The sequence below is a fragment of the Barbus barbus genome, assembly GCF_936440315.1.
Source record: "Barbus barbus genome assembly, chromosome: 6".
Taxonomy (NCBI): Eukaryota; Metazoa; Chordata; class Actinopteri; order Cypriniformes; family Cyprinidae; genus Barbus; species Barbus barbus.
Window position 1 is genome coordinate 15,166,232 of NC_136734.1, and position 27,962 is coordinate 15,194,193.

General features: G+C 38.4%; 1 pseudogene across 1 annotated transcript; it reads left to right on the top strand.

Annotated features, from left to right (window-relative positions):
* The first annotated feature begins 206 nt into the window (after positions 1–206).
* On the top strand, positions 207–27,943 carry LOC306870725 (ras GTPase-activating protein 4-like; annotated as a pseudogene). Its single transcript has 14 exons — positions 207–229; positions 3,402–3,458; positions 5,047–5,160; positions 5,354–5,415; positions 12,498–12,607; positions 12,695–12,833; positions 20,116–20,253; positions 20,489–20,602; positions 20,873–21,041; positions 21,844–21,976; positions 22,148–22,283; positions 24,399–24,509; positions 24,728–24,786; positions 27,816–27,943. The product of its transcript is annotated as a ras GTPase-activating protein 4-like (transcript).
* Positions 27,944–27,962: the final 19 nt, after the last annotated feature.

Here is a 27,962-nt window from a genome sequence, read left to right on the forward strand (position 1 = left end):
AGTAGAGAATGTTATCAGATAGGCCTACTAGATATTGTTGTCAGTCATCATGATGTTTTGTTTGTAGTTTTCGTAATTAATATCAACTTGGATATAAAATAACAACAATAATAAGAATTTATTATTATCATATTATATTATTATATTTCATCGCACAGCTCTGTGGAACGCTCGATTCTGATTGGTCAGTCACCACATTCTGAGGTATGTTATTCCCTGATAACAACCGGTAAAAACTAATAACATCTGCTCATCCGGGTAACTGCAGTCAGCGCTATTCGCTTGCTGGGAACGTTTGGTTGGCTAATCAAATATTAAAACTCAAATCAATATTCTCTGTACAAATATTTAATTACGTTATCCTGGTGTTGAGGACTCGCTCTCTCTTGTTTCATACAAACACAGTTGCTGCCGTTTTGCTATGATTGTACACTGTAATGGATTGTAAGATAAATAACAAATTTTAAAACACTTTCATCTTAAATCAGTGTCTTTCATTACCATAATTATTCATGTAGTGAAATGTAGTATGACTGTACCATATCTCTTAATGTCCGTCTAGTTTGAACTCGCCATTTGCTTTCTTCACTGAAGCTTTGAGTTCAAATATTTCAAGTCAAATCAATATTTTGTGTCTATTTATTTAGTTTTGTGGAAATTAGCCATGTAATAAGCGTGATAAAGGTTATATAATAAAGGTTTATTCTGCGATAACAACCGGCTGGATGTACATTATCCCTTACATAATGCTTTTTTATTCTATTATTTATTTGACTAAATAAAATTATTAAATGAAATAAGAAATATTGTTATATTTTACTGTAAAATAAAAATCGAAATATTAGAAATAATAGCCTAATATATAAATAGTAATTTTTACACTACAACTGTCTGACTGTCTTAATTTATTCAAAAGTTTTATCTAAAACTTGAGAATATCTTCAAATTTAATAATGACACTATACACCATGTTGCAATTTCAGCTATATTTTTAATTGATTGTGCAGCCTTAGACCTAGCTGTAGTTTGAGAGCAAATTCATCTTGTTCGTGTTACTTCTTATTTATCCATTGACTGTTAGATCTGTATTCAGAATGAGGCTCAGTGTTAATCAGTTACAGCTAAACTTTACAGCTGACATAGTTGTGCGCTCCTGCAAGAGATGATAGTCTGAACCAGAATCACAAAATAACAAATGAACCCTTCAGACAGATGAGCTATGCTGTCATGCAGACATATCAAGCTGTATTCATATGACGCAGAACCCACCTGACACTCATGTTCTGTTGAGATGACTTTAATGTTATGTCTGTGGTCTCAGAGATACCAAAGATGTGTGTGTAAAATTAACAGGAGTGTCAATCAATTAAACATTTGAATGAAATTAATTACATGATATCCTGAGATGTCAGTAACACTTTAGGTACCAATTCTCACTGTTTAGTTGCTTATTAACATGCCTATTATTAACATACTGGTTGTTTATTAGTGATTATAAAGCACATATTCTGCATATTCTATATTCCTAATCCTACCTAAAACCTAAACTTAACAACAACCTCACTAACTATTTATAAGCAGCAAATTAGGAGTTTACTGAAAGAAATAATTAATGATTAATAGCAAGAATTGGACCTTGGAATAAAGTGTGACTGAGATATCAATGTACACATGAAGACTGACATCCTGTAGGCCATTGCAATATGTTTTTCAGCAACTTTGTTTTTAAGATAGTTAAACAATTGAGCAACACTTTACGTAAAGTCTTTAAGTATAATGCATTATAAATGTATTCATAAACAAAGTATGTTATAATCCATTTTATGTTTTCAGGAATAATTGTAAACATAGTTAAAATGCATTAAAATGCAATATTTGACAAATCCTTGTTGCATCTGAAATTGGTTCTTTGTCATGTTTTAATGTATTGCATGTGACCCTGGACCACATAACCAGTTATAATGGTCAATAAATAAGCTTTCTATTGATATATGATTTGTTATAGGACAATATTTGGCTGAGATACAACTATTTGAAAATCTGGAATCTGAGGGGGCAAAAAAAATCTAAATATTAAGAAAATCGCCTTTAAAGTTGTCCAAATGAAGTCCTTAGCAATGCATATTACTAATCAAAAATTAAGTTTTTATATATTAACGATAGGTACTTTACAAAATATCTTCATGGAACATGATCTTTCCTTAATATCCTTGTGATTTTGGCATAAAAGAAAAATTTATTATTTTGACCCATACAATGTATTTTTGGCTGTTGCTACAAATGCGATATCCTGCTCCTGCAGGTGGCATGAGAATGATAGTATGTGGTTCAACTGCCAAGCTACAGTGCTGTTTGATGTAGCACCTGATTCTGACAATGTTAGTCAGAAGAGCGAACAATATCAAATTTACTGTCGCTACTGTAGCTGTTGAATTGAAAACTTCCTCACAGCAGCATTAGTATTTTTTTGTGATTTGATGCAATATAATACTAAGAGCACTTTTTGGTTTAAAGTGATGCAGATGATCATTGAAACACATCACAGTCTGTGAAAATGGTCCATGAAGGAGTTTTGGTGAAATATTATTTTATTTTTATGCCAAATCAAAGTCATGTTGTGTGAGCAACAAAGTAATGTGAAGAGACCAATGTGCAAAAAAATAAAATAAAAAACGTAAAAAAGGAAATTATTATAATAGAGAGGACCCTTGAAGATCATGTGTCAATATCAATAATTCTCTTAAAATATGACATAATTTGACCTTTTTATGACACAGTTAGTTCAGTTTGTAAAATGTCATGTGCAGCAGCTCTCCAAAAGCTTAATGATTTATGAATGACTAATTCATGATATTTTTAAAAGGGGAAAAAAAACTCTATAATAACCAACATGAATACAAAGACTACATTTCTATGAATTTGGCACACGTGTTCTTAAACTAGATTTTTAAATATATCTCTGAAAGTTTTTGACCCCATAAATGGCTTTCCTCTGGAATCTCATTAATATCATGGTTGGATTGATAACGATTCTGTGAAATTAAAGATTAATAAATGTTCTTTCATAGGTTTTTTAAAGCTCCAGAAAGGAAGATTCTTTGTGGGACTTGAAAAGGTTCTTCTATGGAATGAGGCTATAAAATCTTTAGTTTTAATTAAAACATTACTTTTGAAGTGTACAAAAATATTTTTCTTTTAACCTTGTAAACCATAAAAGTACATTATCTTTCTATATTTAAACATGCCTTGTTGATCTGAGAGAGCAACAACATCATAATTAGCATATAATTAATTATTGATTGCATAAACCAATCATATGTAATCATGAGATTAATAACTATTGCTCAGTTATTAATCTCATTGCCAGTATGCAATAACATTATTGTTCATTTCACTTTCAGAAGTGGAAGCAGTGATCCATACTGCATCGTGAAAATTGATAATGAGGCAATAATTTATTTAATTTTTTTCCCTGACATTACAATTTGAGTGCTATAGTCTTTGGGGATCTTCGGATATCTTGATGTGGTAGGTAATTCGTAACTTGCTTCACAGGTACAGGAGATCGCGGAGGACGGAGAGACTAATCCAAACGGGGAGCCAGGAGACGAGGAGGACAAGGAGACGATGGAGGGCGAGGAGAACACACTGGAAGGAATCACAGAAGGTGAGTACAGGTAATAATACTTGGAAGGCTATAGCTTCGATAGCTGAATCAGTTGTGTAGGAGTCCACTACATGCAAACGAGACCGGACAATGATGCTGACTGCTGTGCGTGCCTTTGTACCGTGTTGGTGATGAGGAGATTGAGTGAGTACAGTTGAAGGGGATTGGCTGGAAAGGGTATCCGGCTGTTCTGTGTCAGGTTCAAAACGCAAAATATATACACTGTGACCATAAGTACAGTGTGGGCATATTGATTGCTGGTGCTCTATTTAAGAGTAGGAGGTAGAAGGTAGAAGAAATGCTTATATGCATGAAGACCTTGCTAGGAACCACTAACACAATGAAAGCAGTGAGAATTTTGAACTGAACTTATTAAATTTATTACATTGTTTTATTTGTTATTCGCTCCACCATCTCTTTTGTGACTCATTTTATTCCAAGTGCCTATAAAAATAGCTTATTTTCCAGCTGAACTGAAAGGTTTAACAATCACTCTATTGATATCAACAGTGAATGTTACTGAGTGTGAATGTTTTCTGAGCCACAGCGATTTTTTTGGGTCAATAATTAATTTTTTTTCCCTGGAATACCAAATCTGAAGGTAAATAAAGGTTAAGTATGGATTGTAGACTGATGTTTGTTTCCACAGGATCATTACCGTGGTAAATAAGCTTTGTGAGTCTGTTGGCGCCAGAGAGAAAATGCGATATGCTGTGTTTATGAAACATATTTGCCTGAAGAGATTAACAAAATGCTAATCTTTTCAGATCAGATATTGACATTTCTATGCGAACCACCTGTCTGCCTACAACTGTGATTAAAATAAAACTGCTGTCTGGTTTTGTTATTGTTTAAATAGAAATCATCATCTTTATACCCATTCTCTCCTTCTAATTCATTCATGTATACGAGTAAGATCAGTGTTGTTTTAGTATTATTTATAAATTATTATAGTATTTAATCTATTATTTTCATTTGTAGTGATTTTGCCATGTGCTTTTGCTTTTTTTTTTTTAATTCTATTTAGCTTTTTAATTTTTATTTTTCAGTTTTAGTAATATTAGTATTTTTTTTATTATTTAATTTAGTTGCCAATGTGTGTGTGATTGCCAATAATAATTTCTTACTTTCATTTCAGTTTTTTAAGTTTATGTTTTTATCTAATATTTATATTTTATTTTATCTTAGCTTCATTTCAGTTAAACATTTTTTTAAATTGTTTAGTTTTAGTTAATTCATTTTTAGTTGTTCTTAAAACAATTTAGATGTTCAACATTTTAGAGGATGACATTTTTCATTTATAGACACACCAGGATGATTTTGAACTTTTCACACATGTGAAAGAGTAATAATTTTTTTTTTGTTCATTCGTCTTTTAGGACAGCAACAATATGGAAGACATTGTCTCCGTTTTGGGGTGAAGAATACACCGTCCATCTTCCTCCCTACTTTCGTACGGTGTCTTTTTATGTCCTAGATGAGGACTCTCTCAGGTCTGAACCTACATACTATGTACTACTTACTGAATGTGAAGTGTGTGATATTTTTCTGTAAAAAATTGCCGTTTTCTGAAATCACACTCTTTCAACTACTCATATATGAACTTTATTATATTGAACAGCAGTGTAACTGTGATTGAAATAATGCTTACGTAGTACATATGTTTGCTCATTTTGCTGTTCACAGCCGAGATGATGTCATCGGGAAGGTGTCAATCAGTAAGGAGCTTCTCACTGTTAAACCTCAAGGTAAGAGACCGTATTTCCTAGAGAGCATTCACACCCTTTATTCACTCGCTGTGGTGAAATGGGAAATCAATATCCAGAGCCAACAAGGCATTTCTCAGTGTCAACAAGATTGAGACTCCAAGACAAGTGTTGCAAGAAAGCTGTGACAAATATTCAAGTCAGACGCTTAGTCATATGTTCGTAAAAGTGGACTTTAAACTAAAAGATATAGTTAATATTGCTACATCTATTCATAATACTAGTAGATTAACCCCCGATTCTAAATGTTAAAGGTATTTTTGACAATGGAAGAGTGGAAAATCATTACATTTACTAATGAAAGAGTGGAAAAAGCTGAGATTTACATTATAAGACAAACAAGCAACAAACAATATTTGCTTACTAAAAAAATCCCAGAAACCGCAATCAAAATCAGTGATTATCTGTTGTCTTGTATTTACTATTCAAAATGTATATAGCCTAATTAAAGCTTTATTTTGTAATTATCTTTCAATCCTAATGGTGCATTAAAATTAAATAGTCCTTCAAACTTAGAAGTATTACACAGGAGTCACAATGCAGGTGTAACGGTTCGTGGTTGTAGGGAAAAGGAGCGCGCGACGAAGAATAACAAAAGAGATATTTATTTAGCATCAACTCACATTTACCATATGTTAACTTAAGATCAGACAAACACAAAGGCAGAACTGAGGACTTATAAAGGGGCTGGAACAAACGAGAAAACAAGATAATTGAATCAAACACAGGTGATGCATATAACTAATTAACAGAACTAGGTCAGAAACTAAAACAGGAAGAACCAAATAAGGACAAAAAGGAAACTAAACAAACAGTTCTGTTACAGATATCGCCCCCCTCCCGGAAGGTGCGTCCCGCACCATAACAGTAACATCGGGGAGGGGGGGGGCGGGCGTCCTGGAGGCTGGAGCAGGACCAGGATAGGACAGGGAAGCCTCCAGGACGGATCAGGAGCCTTGGGAGACCATGTCAGGACTGGAGATTCGGGAGGCCATGGCGGATCTGGAGACTTGGGAATCCATGGTGGATCCGGAGCCTTAGGAGGCCATGGTAGGATTGGAGATTCGGGAGACCATGGCGGATCTGGAGACTCGGGAGTCCATGGCGGATCAGGGGCCTTGGAAGGCCATGATGGATCTGGATCCTCGGGCGGCCATGGCGGGTCGGGGTCCTCGGGCGGTCTTGGCGGATCGGGATCCTCGGACGGCCATGGCGGATCGGGGTCCTCGGGAGGCCATGATGGATCTGGGTCCTTTGTGGCCTTGGCCTTTGGCCTGGCCACACAAACTGCGGCTATATGGCCCCCCCCCAAAATTTATTTGGGAAAGTTCCCCTCTGGGGGCCACATTGGAGGAGCGGGTTTTTGGGGGCGCTCTGGAGGAGCGGGCGCTTGGGGGCGCTCTGGAGGAGCGGACTCTTGGGGGCGCTCGGGAGGAGCGGACTCTTGGGGGCGCTTGGGGGCGCTCTGGAGGCGCGGAGCTGGACGGGACCAGTGGAGACGAAGGAGAGCTGGACGGGACCAGCGTAGTTGCAGGAGGGCGCTCTTGCAGCGTGGACTCGTGAGGGCGCTCTTGCGGCGCAGACACTTGAGGGCGCTCTTGCAGCGCGGACACTTGAGGGCGCACGGGAGGCGCGAAGCTGGATAGAACCAGCGGAGACGAAGGAGAGCTGGACGGGACCAGCGGAGACGCAGGAGGGTGCTCTTGCAGCACGGACACTTGGGGCCGCTCTGGCAGTGCGGACACTTGGGGGCGCTCTTGCAGCGCGGATTCAAAGGGGCGCTCTTGTAGCGCGGACATTAGAGGGTGCTCTTGCAGCGCGGACATTAGAGGGCGCTCTTGCAGCGCGGACTTTAGAGGGCGCTCTTGCAGCGCGGACTTTAGAGGGCGCTCTTGCCGCGCGGACATTAGAGGGTGCGCTTGCCGCGCGGACATTAGAGGGTGCTCTTGCAGTGCGGACATTAGAGGGCGCTCTTGCAGCGTGGACTTTAGAGGGCGCACGGGAGGCGCGGGGCTGGACGGGACCAGCGGGAACTCAGGTGGGCTGGACGGGACCAGCGGGACTTCAGGTGGGCTGGACGGAACCAGCGGGAACTCAGGTGGGCTGGACGGGACCAGCGGGAACTCAGGTGTGCTGGACGGGACCATCATCGCCGTAAACGGCGTAACGTTCATCGCCTGTGATGACGGTATCCTCCTCGTCGCCGGCGGAACATTCATCGCCGTGGGTAGGGCTCCGACTCGGGGTGATGGCTTCTCTCCAATCGAGGTCTGAGGTGTCTGGGAGCTCTCGCTGTTGGTGGTAAGTGAGCCCGAGCCGGAGCAGCATCTTGAGGGTTCCTCCTTCCAGTGAGCTGGCGAGGGCGAGAGGCGCAAATGCCATCACAAAGCTCGCTGGGTCCTGGATGGCGTGAGCCAGCTCAAAAAATTGTGCGAGCTCGCCCATCTTCTGTGTCGGTCTGATCTTCTGTAACGGTTCGTGGTTGTAGGGAAAAGGAGCGCTCGACGAAGAATAACAAAAGAGATATTTATTTAGCATCAACTCACATTTACCATATGTTAACTTAAGATCAGACAAACACAAAGGCAGAACTGAGGACTTATAAAGGGGCTGGAACAAACGAGAAAACAAGATAATTGAATCAAACACAGGTGATGCATATAACTAATTAACAGAACTAGGTCAGAAACTAAAACAGGAAGAACCAAATAAGGACAAAAAGGAAACTAAACAAACAGTTCTGTTACAGCAGGAATTAGAAGGAATTATTTTAATAGTTCATTTATTTATGATCTGCATGTTTCATTTTAGCGTTTTAATATTTGAATGTCATTATGTATGTTACACTACCATTCATTATGTTTTTGTTTTTTCAGAAAATTAATTGAGAAATTAATTAGAAGAAATGAACTTTTATTGAGCAAGGTGTCAGTCCTCTGTCGTGTGTGTCATGCGTTCCGGCCTCTTGTGTCCATATTTGGTTTGTTTCCTGTCCTTGTTTAATGTGATCATTAGTTAATTATTGTCCAGCCGTGTACGTCTCATTATCTATGATTATCCTGTGTCTTTATAGTCCTGTCTATTCAGTTTGATTTCGTCTGGTCTACTCGTTACTCCCCGGTGTTCCTGTCTGTGTCTGCCTTGCCTTGTTTTGCCCTGCCTTATTTGAAGTAAAGACACCCATTACATCCTCATCTGCATGTTCCTCGTTCCTCCCTGCTGTGCGCACCGTGACAGAAGGATGCATTGACTTTTATTTCAAACAAATGCTGTTTTTGTTAATGCTCTATTCATCAAAGAATCATGACACAAATGCATCACATATTTCCCTAAAAATATTAAGCAGAGTATTAGAATGATTTCTGAAGAAAGAAAATTAGAAAAATGACTGTTGAAAAATTTTGATTTTCATTTTAAAATGATATTAATATTATATATATATATATATATATATATATATATATATATATATATATATATATATATATATATATATATGAAGAAAAATATCATACATTTCACAGCAATGTACTTTTGTACACCAATGTACTCCAGTTACAGGAAGAAACCATGATGCACAGGGATGTTGTTAATAATACCAGCTGCGTTTTAATGTGTGACTTCACATGTGTGTCACAGGTAATTGAGTTATCCATGTCCCAAATTCACGATATACCGATTCACAACATAGAGAACTAGGGAATGGAATGAATCACAGCCATATTCTCTTCAAAGTGTTTCTCAAGCAGATGTAATTTATTTACTCTGAAAACAAGGCAACAATACTGATTAGAAAAACTGCATGAACTGACTTGAAATCAAATGTAATAGGACTCCCTCGTGTACTATGACCACACGTTTTAGTGGGGTTCCTGTGAGGTGGTGTTTTGAGATTGGTGCTGGTGAGTCATTGTGGTTGTCTGGGCTTGCAACTCATGTGTGTTGTGCCTGAGGGGCAAGGACATGGCAAGGTTATCCATTATCATGACACAAAATGGAAGAGAGCATCACTCTTTGTACCCCCTGTGACGTGTTGATGACCAGTCACACAACGCAGGCCATCCGTGATGGAATAGAAAAGCGAAATGACACCATTCATTACCATTGTTTAGTTCACTGTGTTGGTGTCTCAGAGAGATAAGGTATAATAATGATTGTTTGGATATGTGGCTCAGCTTGTTAACGTTAACAATAGCCTAAACATGATTGAGAGCCCGTTAAATGTTGCGCAGAAAACCTAGACTCATTTTAGGACTGCAGAAGCTTTGTCAGAGTTAGTGCACTTTTCAACATATTGAGTTTTGGTTCTCATGTGGATAATGCTGGTTCGAATCTTGCTCGCAACAGTTCTTTAGCTGGTTCCCTACAATTTGTTGTCTATGACCATATGTACTTCCATACACTATCAAAAGTTTGGAATAATTAAGATTTTTGAAATACTGAAATTAGTCTTGTTATGCTCGCCAAGGCTGCTTTTATTTGATCAAAAGTACAGTAAAAACAGAAATGTTGTGAAATATAATTGCAATTTAAAATGACTTCTAATTTAAGACATATATTAAAAAAAATAAAAATAAAAATAAAAAATGAGATGGCCAAGCTGAATGTTCAGCATCATTACGCCAGTGTTCAGTGTCACATGAATCTTCAAAAATCACTCTAATATGCTGATTTCGTGTTAAAGAAACATTTCATAGCATTATCAATGTTGAAAACTGTTTTTGATGGCTAATTTTATTTTTATTTGTGAAAACCATGATACACCATCATTCAAAAGTTTGTGGTAAATAAGAAAAAAAGAAAGGAAAATAATATTTTTTTTTCATCAAGGATGAATTAAAGTGAATGTTAGAATCTGAAGTGTCAGTAAAGACATATAGTGTTACAAAACATTTCTATTGAACAAATAAATGCATAAATGCATCTGTTGCATAAATTCTCTTCATTACATTTTTTATTATAATAATTGAGCACCAAATCAGCATATTAGACGGATTTCTGAAAGATCATTTGACACTGAAGTCTGGAGCAGTAATTAAAATTGTTCTATTTAATTTTTTTAATTGTAATAATATTTTACAATACAATTGTTTTACAGTATTTTTAATCAAATAAATGCAGCCTTTCTGAGCATAAGAGACTTCTATCAAAAACATAAAATCTTAATGGAGTACATGTCCGAACCAGGCATGGTATGATAAAAATGAGCCAATAAATCTCTTAGATGCATATAGAAGAAGATTTAACAGTAACTGTAACACAAGTCAGCCTTCATTGACTTTTAAATGACTCTTTATGCTGGTTCTCTTCTTCTCCTCATCTGTCCTCTTCTCACCCTCACTCTCTCTACAGCTATAACAAAAAAATGGCCTCACATAACCTTTCTCTCCAAGGGCTCTGAAATAGCATTTAGTGAAAGTACACGTTCTACAGAGAACAGAAATAGCCGCGCACTCAAGTTTCCCTTTGTTTGACAGGGTGTGAACATTCAAGTTAGCTATAAGTCAAATCATAGTCTAACCACACCGATAACGGTGCGTGTAGGCCACTGTTTTTGAACATATTTATGAGGCAGGTCTTTAACTGTCAGCCAATGCTTCCTACCTCATTTCAGTGAAGCTGTCTCAATGCATGACTATATATATGAGTGGAAAAATTGCTTCTAGAAAATAGATGTTCAGTTAAATTTAGTTGACTTTAGCTTATTTTTCCTGGTTCTGTTCTTTATTTTAAAAAGATAATTTGCAGACAAATTCGTCTGTATGAATGTCATGTTTTTGTTGTTAATTTTAGTGGTTGGATAATTGAAGTGAACAATGGGCTATTTCAGACTATTATAGTGATTTTGCATTCCATTCTCTTTTCAGTTCATTTCGTTTGAGCAATACCGAGTAACAACATATAGTATTTTCCTGGAATACTTAAGGTCATCTCTCTCTCTCTCTCTCTCTCTCTCTCTCTCTCTCTTTAAAAATCTGGCATATTGTCTGGTGTATTGAAGATACAAATTACATCTGAGCTTCAAACAAATATATGAAATGTATGCATAATCAAATGCTATAATGATGTTTAGTTCCACAGAATAAACTGAAAGCAGCTAAATGGAATGGGTTTCCTTGGTAGGCCCAATTTATTTTTGGGCTTCTCACTAGAGCAATAAAGGAAAATGGAGCTTGACGAGTGATACACTGGAATACTAATTGAGAGGAAAACCTGCTTATCAGGCCACAAGAATAAACAAGCCTCATGTCCACATCAGGAAAGCCAAAAGAACTAGCCAGTGACTGAGTGGTTTAATGGTCCTCGAGTCAGTCTTTCAGTGAAATATATTAAACATGATTTCCTAAATACAGAAGCTTTCTAAAGTATGGAACCCCACACGTGACATGTGAAAAAATAAATATCATGACCATTTAGTTAGTTGATTAGGAAAATAGTTTGTTTTATTTTTAGGGCAGTATTTTTCATGGTGGTCACACTTTATTTTAATGTCCAGTTCTTGCCATTAACAAACCGTTAACTATGACTTTTGCCTCAGTAAACTCCTAATTTGCTGTTTATTAATTAGTAAGGTAGTTGTTAAGTTTAGGTATTGGGTAGGATTAGAATATGGTCATGCAGAATATGTGCTTTATAAGCACTAATAAACAGCCAATATGTTAATAATAGGCGTGTCAATAAGCAACTAGTTAATAGTAAAAGGTCCCTATACCTAGGTATAAGTGTTACCTTAGTATTTTATTTTAATAGAGTGTTCAATCTTCATCAGTGAAAGAATGCAAGCCAATTAGCATGGTAGTACCGCAAAAACCCAGAATTTTAGTGCCAAATGTATACTTGTCTGAAGTAAACCTTGTGAAAACTGGAACAAGAAACTCCAGCATCAAAAAATTTTTTAGCCAGGGTTAACAATCTGATGTGTAAATACTATTCAGACAATGTATTTAAAAGATTCTGAATCGAAAACAAAAGCATCTCAGTGTGTGTGAATCAGGCATTGACTGCTAGAATGGGGATTCAGAGATTTTATCTTCATAGATTACATTTGCATTTGTGTCTAATAGCTTTATGTACTTTCGGTTTTGTTTCTAGAGATCTTGCAAAAAAGGATAGCAATGGGGCTTCTGATCATTTTGTCAGTGTGAGATACAACGGCAAAACGTATGAGAGCGCGGTAAGGCTGTGTCTGTATACTTCTGATTTCATCTGCCACACACTTAGATCTGTCTGTTACTGATTACCATGACCCCGCTTCCTCCAGGTGGTTAAAAAAGTCCTGTTACCCACAGTGGAACGAGAGTTTTGAGTTTGCGCTGGACGAGACGCTGGCTGACACTGGTCTTTTGAGTGTGGAGGTGTAGGACTGGGATCTGGTCAGCAGAAATTACTTTCTGGGAAAGGTGACTGTACAGACATTTCCTTGAGCATTTAGAGATTTGGTTTAGAGGATTTCCTCATATTCTAAAGTTGACCTTTGTCATAGTTTAAAATAAATCACAAAGCATTTAATTAGTATGACACTGTGTGTTTAAAATATAAACTCTCATTATTTTTCCACCCTCATATTGTTCAAAAGGAGTGTGCTGTACTTTCCATGGATCACATAAGTATAACTTTTAAATGGGCATGCAGCTCTTTTCCATTCAATGACAGTTCATTGTCTAAAAAAACCCAGAAGAAAACATATATCACGATGACAATAGTCCATAGAAATCACGCGCTATATTCCAAGTTGTTTTTTAGTTCATCCTGAACTGAAATGACAATACGTCATTCACACACGTCACATGCTATATATTAGATTAGATTAGATTAGATTCAACTTTATTGTCATTGCACATGTAAGGTGCAGGGCAACGAAATGCAGTTAGCATCTAACCAGAAGTGCAATAAGCAGAGGTACAGGATATACAGTGCCTACAATATAAATATATTACATATGTACAGAAATGTACAGATAAGGCAGTACTATGGACATAATTTACAAATTTTTAAATACTATCAGTATGATATACAGTGGGTACGGAAAGTATTCAGACCCCCTTAAATTTTTCACTCTTTGTTATATTGCAGCCATTTGCTAAAATCATTTAAGTTCTTTTTTTTCCTCATTAATGTACACACAGCACCCCATATTGACAGAAAAACACAGAATTGTTGACATTTTTGCAGATTTATTAAAAAATGAAAAACTGAAATATAACATGGTCCTAAGTATTCAGACCCTTTGCTGTGACACTCATATATTTAACTCAGGTGCTGTCCATTTCTTCAGATCATCCTTGAGATGGTTCTACACCTTCATTTGAGTCCAGCTGTGTTTGATTATACTGACTGGACTTGATTAGGAAAGCTACACACCTGTCCATATAAGACCTTACAGCTCACAGTGCATGTCAGAGCAAATGAGAATCATGAGGTGATGGGTACTGCCTGAAGAGCTCAGATACAGAATTGTGGCAAGGCACAGATCTGGCCAAGGTTACAAAAACATTTCTGATGTACTTAAGGTTCCTAAGAGCACAGTGGCCTCCATAATCCTTAAATGGATGACATTTGGGATGACCAGAACCCTTCTTAGAGCTGGCCGTCCGGCCAAACTGAACTATCGGGGGAGAAGAGCCTTGGTGAGAGAGGTAAAGAAGAACCCAAAGATCACTGTGGCTGACCTCCAGAGATGCAGTCGGGAGATGGGAGAAAGTTGTAGAAAGTCAACCATCACTGCAGCCCTCCACCAGTCGGGGCTTTATGGCAGAGTGGCCCGACGGAAGCCTCTCCTCAGTTCAAGACACAAAAAAACACCTGAAGGACCACAAGATGGTGAGAAATAAGATTCTCTGGTCTGATGAGACCAAGATAGAACTTTTTGGCCTTAATTCTAAGCGGTATGTGTGGAGAAAACCAGGCACTGCTCATCACCTGTCCAATACAGTCCCAACAGTGAAGCATGGTGGTGGCAGCATCATGCTGTGGGGGTGTTTTTCAGCTGCAGGGACAGGACGACTGGTTGCAATCGAGGGAAAGATGAATGCGGCCAAGTACAGGGATATCCTGGACTTAAACCTTCTCCAGAGTGCTCAGGACCTCAGACTGGGCCGAAGGTTTAATTTCCAACAAGACAATGACCCTAAGCACACAGCTAAAATAACGAAGGAGTGGCTTCACAACAACTCCGTGACTGTTCTTGAATGGCCCAGCCAGAGCCCTGACTTAAACCCAATTGAGCATCTCTGGAGAGACCTAAAAATGGCTGTCCACCAACGTTTACCATCCAACCTGACAGAACTGGAGAGGATCTGCAAGGAGGAATGGCAGAGGATCCCCAAATCCAGGTGTGAAAAACTTGTTGCATCTTTCCCAAAAAGACTCATGGCTGTATTAGATAAAAAGGGTGCTTCTACTAAATACTGAGCAAAGGGTCTGAATACTTAGGACCATGTGATATTTAAATTTTTCTTTTTTAATAAATCTGCAAAAATGTCAACAATTCTGTGTTTTTCTGTCAATATGGGGTGCTGTGTGTACATTAATGAGGAAAAAAATGAACTTAAATGATTTTAGCAAATGGCTGCAATATAACAAAGAGTGAAAAATTTAAGGGGTCTGAATACGTTCCGTACCCACTGTACAGATGGGTGATATGAACATACTATACAGATGGATTATGCAGTAAATGTATGAGCAAAAACTATGAACATAATTACAAATGGATATGAATAAGCTATACATTAAGATATATAAACACTAGTGCAATGAACACTGAAAGTGCATAGAAAATAAAAATTTCCAGTACATAGTACTCAGTGTGTAGATGGATTTTTTTTTTTTTTTAAACGATGGGGAAGGGTGAAGAGTTTGTAGTGGTGTGTGAGGGAGTATCATCGGGCAGAGTTCAGTAGGGAGACAGCTTTAGGGGAAAAGCTGTTCCTGAGTCTGCTGGTCTTTGTTCGGAGGCTCCTGAAGCGCCTCCCAGAGGGCAGTAAGTTAAACAGTCTATGATCAGGGAGAGGAGTCCTTAAGAATGCAGCGAGCTCGACGTAAACAACGTTTTCTCTGGACGTCCTCAATGGCAGGAAGTGGTGTCCCTGTGATACGCTGGGCGGTTTTCACCTCCCTCTGCAGTGCCTTGCGGTCAGCAACAGCAACTGAGCAGTTCCCATACCAGACTGTAATACAGTTGATCAGTATTCTTTCGATCACACACCGGTAGAAGTTCACCAGGATGGCTGGAGACAAGTGGTTCTTCTTCAGTGTCCTAAGGAAGAAGAGGCGTTGGTGAGCCTTCTTGACTAGGCTGGATGTGTTGGTGGTCCAGGTCAGGTCCTCCGAGATGTGGGTTCCCAGGAATTTGGAGCTGGAGACACGTTCAACAACCATCCAGTTAATGTGGATGGGGTCATGCGTGCCCCTTTTCTTCTTCCTGAAGTCCACAATAAGTTATTTTGTCTTGCTGGTGTTGAGGAGCAGGCTATTGTCAGCGCACCATGCAGCCAGGTGCTGTACCTCCTCCCTGTAGGCAGTCTCATCGTTGTCTCTGAAGATGCCAATCACTGTGGTGTCATCTGCAAACTTGATGATGGAGTTGGATCCATACACAGGCCTGCAGTCATGGGTGTAGAGGGAGTAGAGAAATGGGCTCAGCACACAGCCCTGTGGTACGCCGGTGTTGAGTGTGATGGTGGTGGAGCAGGTGTGGCCTAACCTAACATGCTGAGGTCTGTTGGTCAGAAAGTCCATAATCCAGCTGCAGTGGGAGGTGTTAACACCCAAGTCTCCAAGTTTAGTGGTCAGCTTGGAGGGAATGACGGTGTTGAATGCTGAGCTGAAATCAACAAACAACATCTGTACATATGTGTTGTTGTTATCCAAGTGTGTGAGTACCGAGTGCAGTACTGTGCATACTGCATCCTCAGTGCTCCTATTGCTTCAATAGGCAAATTGGTGTGGGTCCAGTGTGGGTGGGAGGCAGTTCTTGAGGTGTGCCAGGACCAGTCGCTCAAAGCACTTCATAACAATGGGTGTGAGTGCTATGGGGCGGTAGTCATTCAGGCACGTCGGGGAGGAGTGTTTCGGCACTGGCACAATGGATGTGGACTTAAAACATGTTGGCACAGTTGCTTGGGTGAGGGACAGGTTGAAAATGTCTGTGAAGACCCCTGCGAGCTGCTCTGCACATGTCCTGAGCACACGTCCAGGAATGCCGTCGGGGCCAGCAGCCTTGCATGCATTGATCCGGCTCAGTGCTGTGCAGACATCTGTGGAGGTGAGTTTGAGGGTCTGATGGTCTCCTGAGAGTGTGATCTTGGTGGCTGTCTTCTTGTTGTTATTGTCAAAGCAAGCATAAAAGTAATTTAGCTCATTAAGGAAGGAGACGTCTGTGACCGTCGGAGTGGAGTTGCATGGCTTGTAGTCACTGATGACCTGGATGCCCTGCCACATGCGTCGGGGGTCAGAGTTGGAAAAATGTTCCTCTACCTTTAGCTTGTAGCAGTGCTTGGCCTTCTTGATGACCCTCTTCAGGTTAGCCCTGGATATGCTGTAGGCCTGAGCGTCATCTAATCTGAAAGCAGTGTTGCGGGCTTTCAGTTGGAGCCACACCTCCTTGTTCATCCATGGCTTCTGATTAGGGTACGTTGTGATCTGTTTCTCTGTTGTAACACTGTCAATGGAGGTATTGATGTAATCCAGTACAGAGGTGGTATAGATATCAATGTCTGTGTGAGAGCCACTGGCAGCCTGAGAAGCATACATACTCCAGTCCGTGTGTTGAAACTTGTCCTGAAGTACAGACTCTGCTCCCACTGGCCACAATTTAGCCCCTTTCACACTACACGTCGGTCCCGGAAAATTGCCGGAGTGCCTTCTGTGTGAACGCAACCACGTACAGGGATTGATTCTGGGATCAATCCCGGGTTGGGGACCTAGTAACATTGCCGGGTTCAGTCCAGGAACGAGCGCTGTGTGAACAAAACCCGTAGCCAATGCCGTAACGGATGTGTCATAGTGATGACGTAGTTATTGTGCGACTCTTTGAGCAGGTGTTTTCAATAATACAGCCCTGCAGTGCCGGAGGGACTAGTCTGTGTTTTAAACTCGGAGAGCGGTGAATAACAAAATAAAATACTAAAATAAACAAAAATGTGCGCAGTTTATAAAGCAGTACAAACACTTCCGCTTTGCCTCTTGACGTTCGTCCTGTTTCTTGGCTGTCTAGCGTTTTCGACTCGTACATTATACGTCACATGACGTCACGTGTCATTCCGGGACTTTTACGGGTTGTGTGTGAACGCATGCACAGATTCCGGGAAATCAGTGTGGCAGTGTGAATGCAGCAAATCTAACGACCCGGGAACAATTGCCGGAACACATTACCCGTGTATTTTCCGGAATCTCTGTGTGAAAGGGGCTTTTGATGGTCTTCACTGATGGCTTCACACGGTTGATGAGGGGTGAATACTTGGGGGTGAGAAACAAAGAATGGTGATCAGACTGTCCCGGATGGGGGAGGGGAGTCGCCATGTAAGCTCCAGCAATGTTTGTGTGAACATGATCCAAAGTTTTGTCTCCTCTAGTATGGCAGGAGACATGCTGATGGAATTTGGGGAGCACTGTCTTTAAGTTGGAGTGATTAAAATCACCTACAACAATAAATGCAGCCTCCAGGTGTACAGTCTGTTGTTTACTAATGGCCGCATGCAGTTCGTTCATAGCAAGCTTGGCATTAGCATCCGGGGGAATATAGACTGCAGTTATAATGGTGGAAGTGAACTCCCGTGGCAGATAGAAAGGTCTACACTTAACCATGAGAAACTCTAGGTTAGGTGAGCAGTGTCTTCCAACAATGTCAGAGTTCGTACACCAAGCTTTGTTTACATAAATGCACAATCCTCCGCCTCTGGTCTTGCCGGAGTCATCTGCCGTTCTATCTGCTCGGAGCGTGTAGCGTCCGGTTAGATCAATAACATTATTGGTATGTCGCTATGTAGCCATGTTTCAGTGAAAACCATGACATTGCAGTCCAAAAGTTTCTTACTATGGGTGATGCGAAGTCGTATCTCATCCATTTTGTTCACCAATGACCGCACATTAGCGAGGAAAATGCTGGGTAAAGAGAGCCGGTGCAGTGTTAGCTTTAGCTTAGCTCTTAGCCCTCCGTGCTTCCCCCGCCTTTGTTTACGATCTCGGTGCTGCCTGTGAGCACCTCCGCCCGGCCGAGCAGAATGCGTAGCCTCGGGTGTTCTGGAGATCTCAGGGATGAGTCGATGATTGGTTATAAAACTGTTGGAAAAGTGCAGACCGATATCCAAAAGCTCCTGTCGGGTGTATGATGTTAAGGCAAAGCTGTTCAGTGCGAACAGGCCCTGAGATGAGCGGGAAAAATACTGCAAAATTGCAAAAACTGGAGAGACGCTGAGCCTCGCGATGTGTACGCGCCGCCATCTTGGTCAATCAGTCGTAGCCTATATATATACAGTTGTGGTCAGAATTATTGGAACCCTTGGTAAATATGATCAAAGAAGACTGTGATCAAAGAAATGGGGGGAAATATCATTATGAAATAAATGTTTTTCTCTGATACACTTTAAATGATGAAGCACTGCACATGATTTGTGTGTGGGAGGAAACAATTGGGAACGAGGGAACAAATTATTAAATCATGGCCATAAATTAATAGGTTGTGGGAATGTTCTTAATTCATGGCCACGATATTCATGTCATGTTCATGGCTCCATACAAATTGACCTACACTGAAAAAAACAACAACTTAAATGAAATAAGCAAGCAGTCAAACAATGCAACCATATTAATTATTCACGCTCCAGTGCTTGATGGGAAAAGTGCAAATGGAACAGAACCACAAAACCATTTTTTCAGTATAGTGCTATTAGAACGAAAAAAGTATATTATTTAATAATAATAATAATAATAATATATAAATATATATATATATATATGCAATAAGATGTGTAACTATTTCAAATACTTTATGTATTTACTTTAAGTAATGTAATTAAAGTAATCAAATGTAATGTAATCACAAATGTAATATTGCTTTTATAAAACTAAAAAAATAAGCAAGGTTAACATTCAGTGCCTTACATTTTTAATGCAATACTGTCTGTTTTTGCTCTATATCGCCAACAAAAATAGTTCCAAACAAAGCCATAGCTGATTAGTTGCATGTCTCAGAGCAGCTCACAGCAGTGTTTTGTTAATGAATGAATCTGCATTTTTGAATGAATTGGTTGACTGAGTCTGATTCAATGAGTCACTCATAAAGACAGTCCACTTGCTTCGTTTCTGAATAAACTGGCTGAACCATCAGCTAAATTATTCAATGGCTCACTCATTAAGACCACCTACTGGTGGTTCTAGTTTAAAAGAATCATTTTGTTTTTTCAATTATTTCATATTTTATTCAAAATAGTATATTTTTACTATTAAACATCAATCATTGTAATAGCAGAATAATGCATTAATGCAGTGCAAAGATACATTTTGTTAATACTGATTTCAATAGATTGTACCAGCCCTGTAGTGTATTAATATTCTAATCTAATTTATTGAATAAATGAAAAGATTTGACATGAAAGATTACACATACATTTAAAAAGGTTGAAAAAAAGTATATATAAATATATTTAAGCTACTTTCATGACCTGTTTGTATATGTTTCCTCAGAAGGTGAAGTTCATTGCTGTGACCAGCTTCCTGTGCCTGCGGTTCATCTCACCTGCCATTATGTCTCCAAAACTATTTCACCTGCGAGAGAAACATGCTGATGCCCGTACGAGCCGCACAATTCTGCTACTTGCCAAAGTATGATTCTTTTATATATCTACACATATCTACAGTAACTTATATCACTTTCATATAACACAAATCAAGCTCAGATCCTTTCAGTTAACGGAGGATACATGTTGCACTCACTTCTGCAATAATATCCACTATTTAGGTCACAATATAGTCACGGATTATGACCTCAGAACATTCATAGAGCTTATTATGGTTAACATATTCCATCTTACGTCATTGTGACTGCCTGTTTCCTCAGGCCGTGCAGACCATTGGGAATATGGACACTCTAAAGAGCAGCCAGCCATACAGCAAGGCATCACCCAGCTCAAAGACTTCATCACTAAACTGGTCAACTGCCATGAGTCAGAGGGTGAGCTGTGATAAATTACTCATTAGATGAAAAATTGAGTGGATACTAGTGCTTGGCTGGAGACTCATTCATACCTGTCATATCTGATCAATCTTTAGATAATTAAGCTCCATTTTTTATCATTTTTAATTTTCTTTTTGGAGCTGCAAGTTTAATTGTGTAGTTCATCCAAAAATGAACAGACCCTTAAGAGATGGAGCTGATAGTCAAGACCCTAATTTCATTCACTTCTCTTGCTCTCTTTCTTGTTTGCTTTACTTTTTATAACAGATCTTGAGCTTCAGACACGAATGAGTCTCCAGTGTGGCACTATGGAGAAAGAAGGCTTCCTCTTCCTCCACAGGACCAAGAACAAGTGCATGCCCATGACATCAAAGTACTATGTCACGCTCAGTAAAGACACTCTGTCGTACTCGCGGACGCATTTACTCATAAAGGAGTAGCAAAATATTCATTATTATTGTTCTTATGAGATCAACATTACTCCTGACTCATTTTTATTTTACTTACAAATAACTTTTATGTATAGGTCTGATCCTAAAATAATAAAATCCATTATAACAATTAAATATTATTTTATTATTATATATTTTTTAAACTATTACATTCAACACTACTATTATTTTACTATATTTATGCTGTCATAGTTTTATTAATATTTTGAATTAGCATTTATTTTATATTTTCAATCTTTTTATTTACATTTTTAGTCATTTTGTTATGTGCTTTTGTCATTACTATTTACATTTAATTTATTTTTTTTACAGTTTTAGTTTTGATTTATTTCCGGTTTATTTATTTGCTTCCCCTCAAACTTATTTCAGTGAGGTCCAAAGGTAGTATTTCTATTTATAAATAAAATATAAATCTAAATTTAACGAATGAATTCCATTTTTCCTCTAATATAGAAATTTTTGTTTACTTCAGCTTTATTTCAATTAACTAAAATGTTTTCAATAGTTTTGTAACAATAATAATCATGAAATAATCGTATTTTAAAATATTTCATATGAATTTAGTACAAATGAATAATGTCCCTCAAATATTCTGCATTATTTCCATCACAACCAACAGATTTTCAAATGCTAGTCTACCTGGTTACAGTGTAGGAGCATACCTGAGATGAGATATGAGTTTTTTTTTTTTAAAAAGTGGCTGAAATTGTTTATAGAAACACAATATACATTACAGAGTACGTAAGTTTAATTAAGTAGACTCTGTTCTCTGAATCTGCAGAAGAGCTCGTCTATTTCGCTGCCAAAGATCCGGGCGGTAGAGAAGGTGGAGGAGAAGTGCTTCGGCAGTGCCAACGTGATGCAGATTATCTCTAGTGAAGATTCTGGCCTGCAGGAGACCCTGTACCTCGACTGCAAAGTTAGTGTGGCACTGCATTCACAAATAAATCAAGAATGTGGCTATGTATAGACACTGACTCAGATATTTGTTTGTTTTTGGTGAGCTTATAAGAATGGGCCCTGAAAAACCTCAAAAGGGTTATCTGATGTCTCATTGTTTCATCCTCTTTGTCTCTCTGTGTGGCTGTAGAGTGTAAATGAGTTAAATCACTGGCTGTCAGCTATGAGGAAAGCCTGCAGTCACAACACAAATACTATGAGCTGCTATCATCCTGGCATCTATAAAGCAGACAGATGGAGCTGCTGCCATCGGAAGGAGAAATCAGGTACTGCAAATATTGATGATAAAACATTTTGGGGGATGGGTAACATTGTTATGTTCACCAAAAATAATTTTATTGGATGAAACATAAAGTAAAAAAAAGTTTTTCCATTTTAATATACACTCACCTAAAGGATTATTAGGAACACCATACTAATACTGTGTTTGACCCCTTTCGCCTTCAGAACTGCCTTAATTCTACGTGGCATTGATTCAACAAGGTGCTGAAAGCATTCTTTAGAAATGTTGGCCCATATTGATAGGATAGCATCTTGCAGTTGATGGAGATTTGTGGGATGCACATCCAGGGCACGAAGCTCCCGTTCCACCACATCCCAAAGATGCTCTATTGGGTTGAGATCTGGTGACTGTTGGGGCCATTTTAGTACAGTGAACTCATTGTCATGTTCAAGAGACCTCTTGATGGCCACCATGTACCCATCAAGAGGATGGGTACATGGTGGCCATAAAGGGATGGACATGGTCAGAAACAATGCTCAAGTAGGCCGTGGCATTTAAACTATGCCCAATTGGCACTAAGGGGCCTAAAGTGTGCCAAGAAAACATCCCCCACACCATTACACCACCACCACCAGCCTGCACAGTGGTAACAAGGCATGATGGATCCATGTTCTCATTCTGTTTACGCCTAATTCTGACTCTACCATCTGAATGTCTCAACAGAAATCGAGACTCATCAGACCAGGCAACATTTTTCCAGTCTTCAACCGTCCAATTTTGGTGAGCTCGTGCAAATTGTAGCCTCTTTTTCCTATTTGTAGTGGAGATGAGTGGTACCCGGTGGGGTCTTCTGCTGTAGTAGCCCATCCGCCTCAAGGTTGTGCGTGTTGTGGCTTCACAAATGCTTTGCTGCATACCTCGGTTGTAACGAGTGGTTATTTCAGTCAAAGTTGCTCTTCTATCAGCTTGAATCAGTCGGCCCATTCTCCTCTGACCTCTAGCATCAACAAGGCATTTTCGCCCACAGGACTGCCGCATACTGGATGTTTTTCCCTTTTCACACCATTCTTTGTAAACCCTAGAAATGGTTGTGCGTGAAAATCCCAATAACTGAGCAGATTGTGAAATACTCAGACCGGCCCGTCTGGCACCAACAACCATGCCACGCTCAAAATTGCTTAAATCACCTTTCTTTCCCATTCTGACATTCAGTTTGGAGTTCAGGAGATTGTCTTGACCAGGACCACACCCCTAAATACATTGAAGCAACTGCCATGTGATTGGTTGATTAGATAATTGCATTAATGAGAAATTGAACAGGTGTTCCTAATAATCCTTTAGGTGAGTGTATTTTGAATTTGTAATATGTAATGCATTCCTGTGATGGTAAAGCTGAATTTTTAGCACCTCTCAGTGTCTTCATTGTAACATGATCTTTCAGATATCATTCTAATATGTTGATTTGATGCTCAATAAACATTTCTTACTATTATCAATGTTGAAAACAATTGTGTTGCTTAATATTTTTGTGGAAACTGTCGTAGATTTTATTTTATGATACTCTGGTGATTAGAAAGTTTAAAAGAACAATATTTATTTGTAATGGAAATCTTTTATTAAATTATAAATGTGTCCCTGGACCACAAAACCAGTCATAAGTAGCACGGGTACATTTGTAGCAGTAGCCAACAATACATTGTATGGGTCAAAATTATCGATTTTCCTTTTATGGCAAAAATCATTAGGATATGAAGTAAAGATCATGTTCCATGAAGATATTTTGTAAATTTCCTACCGTAAATAAACATATAAAAACTTAATTTTTGATTAGTAATATGCATTGCTAAGGACTTCATTCGGACAGCTTTAAAGGTGATTTTCCTCAGTATTTTGAGTTTTTTTGCACCTTTAGATTCCAGATTTTCAAATAGGCCTAGTTGTATCTCAGCAATCCTAACAAACCATACATCAATGGAAAGCCTATTTATTCATCTTTCAGATGAAGTCTCAATTCGAAAAATTGACCCTTATGACTGGTTTTGTGGTTCAGGGTCACAGATGTCTTTACCATTACATTTCATCAGTTTATTGTGTCCTTGCTGAATAAAAGTATATATCATTAAAAAAAAAACTGAACTTATAAGATCTTTGTTTATAGATCCAGGCTGTGATAAAACCAGGCATGGAGTGACTCTGCAGGAGTGGTATGACCCAATGGACCTAGATGTATCATCTACCAACATCTGTGTAGTGTCCAGCATGCCATGCGGTAATGTAGCATTAACATACTGCGCCTGTGTATAAATTTATGTCAGCTGAAAAGATTGACATCAAACACATAATTCTATACAAAAATAATAATTACAATTAAATTGAATGCAGTTCAATGTGTTTATAATTTTTGTAATACCTTCTATTCTTGTCTAAAATCCATGTCAATTAGCTATAAGTCCAGGTCATCTAAAAATGTCTTCTACTTCTTTGCAGAGATAAGTATTATAAGTTGAGAGAGCAGCAGGGAGTTAAGGAGGCAGATTCACTAAGAGGTAAGTTTTCAAGCCTGCTTTTTTCTGTATTGTTATCGTTGACTATTAAAAACATTTTAGGTATTTGAAATAAAGCTGAAATAAAATAAAATATAACATTTTTGGATAGAAAATTTAAATGGAAAAATTAGAAATGTTGCATTTGATAATTAAAATAAGTTTAAAGGAGGCCTATTAGCCTATTATGCCCCTTTTTACAAGATGAAATATAAGTCTCAGGTGTACCCAGAATGTGTCTGTGAAGTTTCATCTCAAAAGCTCAAAATACCCCCCAGAACATTTATTGTATCATTTTGAAAATGGCTATTTTGAGTGGAAGCAGAAACATGCTATTTTCACGCATGTCTCTTTAAATGGGTCCTATTATGCTTTTTCACTTTTTGAATTTTATTCAGTGTGTAGTGTGGTTTAGTTTAAAAAAAATACCTTTTCAAGAACTACAACAAATTGCTCATTTGGACTACAGTGTTTGTGATATCACAAAGCGGCCCATTAGAATATCATAAAAAGAAATCCCACCTACGGAAATTCTAATGTTTGGCAGGTGGGGAGAATGCTTGGTTGAGCACTGCACGTTTCAAAATCAAAACCCGGTGCGGGTGTTTTTATATCACTGTATTTCTGAAGGAAACCGACTGTCTTCAGAAAATTTTGGTTGTCAATTTCATTTCATCTTGCATGTAATGTCTGATAAAGTGGCGTTTGTGAGCGGAGCTCTGCTTTGTGTACAGCGTACCGGGGAAACCTCGGTCTCTCCCACTCCTACAGCCGCTGGCAGAGAATTAATTTGTATATATATGCCTCCACAAATAGTAGAACTCTGTGGGACTATGGTATAAATATATTTCACTGCAATTCATGTTATAATGTTTAAACAACAATAAACATAATACATATTACCATTGCACATATCTGTACATAGTAAATGCAGTTATTTTTAAGCTGTTGTTGACATCCTATCGAAAACGTGATTTAGCCAAAAAATAAAAACAACAACAACATAAACGTTACTACGGAAGTTCTAAGCGGCCATGCATTATTATAATTTTTCTGTCTTGTTTTCTCGTGATCATGACTTAATTTTCTCGTGATCTCGACATAACGAAAGTTGTTTTGTGGTTATCTGGACATAACGAAAGTTGTTGATCTCAACCTAAAAACCGTTTTCTCACGACGTAATTGTAGCTATCGTGAGAAAATCAGGGTCGCTATATTGTCTTCGACGATAAAGTTGCAGACCCGACAGCCTCCTTCTCAAGTGTCGAACACTTATGTGTAAGTCGTCAATCACTGACAGACACAGAGCTAAAATGGCCGAGTATGAATATGCATGAAAAGTATTCTATCATGGATCAATGTAGTCGGTCACACACACAATACCTTCAATATTTGGGATGGTACTTATACCATATTTTTATTATTTCAGTTTGAGTGAGTCCCTGATCAAAGTAAAAGCGAATACGATCATCCATGATGCTGCGATGATGCTGCTTCTATAGCATTTTCTCATGCCGAATGCACAGAGAAAATTGTCGTGATAACGACAAAACAACTTTCGTTATGTCGAGATCACGAGAAAATTAAGTCGTCATAACAACAAAACAACTTTCGTTATGTCGAGATCACGAGAAAATTAAGTCGTCATAACGACAAAACAACTTTCGTTATGTCGAGATCACGAGAAAATTAAGTCGTCATAACGACAAAACAACTTTTGTTATGTCGAGATCACGAGAAAACAAGACAGAAAAATTATAATAATGCATGGCCGCTTAGAACTTCCGTACGTTACCACTTTAATGTCTTGCAATATCCGTGCATGCAAAGGTTCTGCGCGATCCTCAATATTCTCGGGGTCTGACTTGATATGACAATATTGACGAACTTGCTGCTTTGGCAAGGGGCGGGGCAGTACTGAAACACCATCTAAGCTGTTTGCCAATCACAATGCACTGGGACAGCTAACAATCACAACACATTTTGTTTGTCGGAATGTGGGCCTTCATCAAACCCGGAACTAATTGAGCCGTTTGCGTTTTTCGAACCACCAAGCATATGAGCATGTTCTAGTACACCCCCAAAACAAAATCAAGACTTGTAAAAGAGCATAATAGGACCCCTTTAAATGCAAATGAACTGCTGCTTCCCACCCCCTTTTCCAGAATAGGGCTGTGCCTTTACAGCTCATACCTCAGATACTCTGCTAAAAAACATCGGTTTGGTTTTGATTATCATGTCTGTTGCACTGAAATCATGCTGTTTATAAACATAATAGCGATTAGATGTTATTTACACTGTAAAAATAGCATATTTTGTTTTGGGGGTGTACTAGAACATGCTCATATGCTTGGTAGTGCTTTGTACTACTTAATGCAAATAGTGGCAATTATCTGCACCTCAGTATTCTGGTACATTATAAAACAGTATGCAGTAATAACATATTGAGTGTAAATTATAGTTTTAATTCAAGTTATAAAATGGATGCCACCTTATTGGGACTGTAAAGCCCTCCCTACACCTACCCTAACCCTATAGACAATACTTTATTTTCAACGTGTTGATTATTTCCTTTCCGATGTGATACGAGTAAATAGACAATCCGTTATAATAACTTACTAGGTTAATCTTTTTCACGTTTCCTGGTTGATAGATGCCCGGGGACCTGATTATAGCATTTAAACATGGAAAAAGTCAGATTTTCATGCTATGTCACCTTTAAGTGTTAAAATTACTAAAACCAAAATAAATCAAACTGAAGCTAAATAGAAATATATTAAAAAAAACTAATAAAATTACAAAAGCTCATAACAAAAGCACAATTGAAAAAAATTAAGATATAAAAATAAAAAAGCTAATTGTAAATATCAATAAATATTATAATAATATATAATTAATGCCAAAACAACACTGCTTTCTTTTTCCATTTTATTTAACGATTAGTGTCCATGTTAAAACACCACTCACATGTACCCTTTGTTCTCTGGCATATGGCAGCTTCTCATAAATAAAGGACTGTTTTGATCTTACAGACAAGAAGAAAGTAGATGGACTATCAAAGCTCTTCAGTATTCTCCAAGACCTACATGATGCACATGCCGTGGTGGAAGAGGAGGAAAGATCAAAGAATAAATATGTTTTCTTGGAGTTACAAACATAAACAAAAGGACTTTTTAACT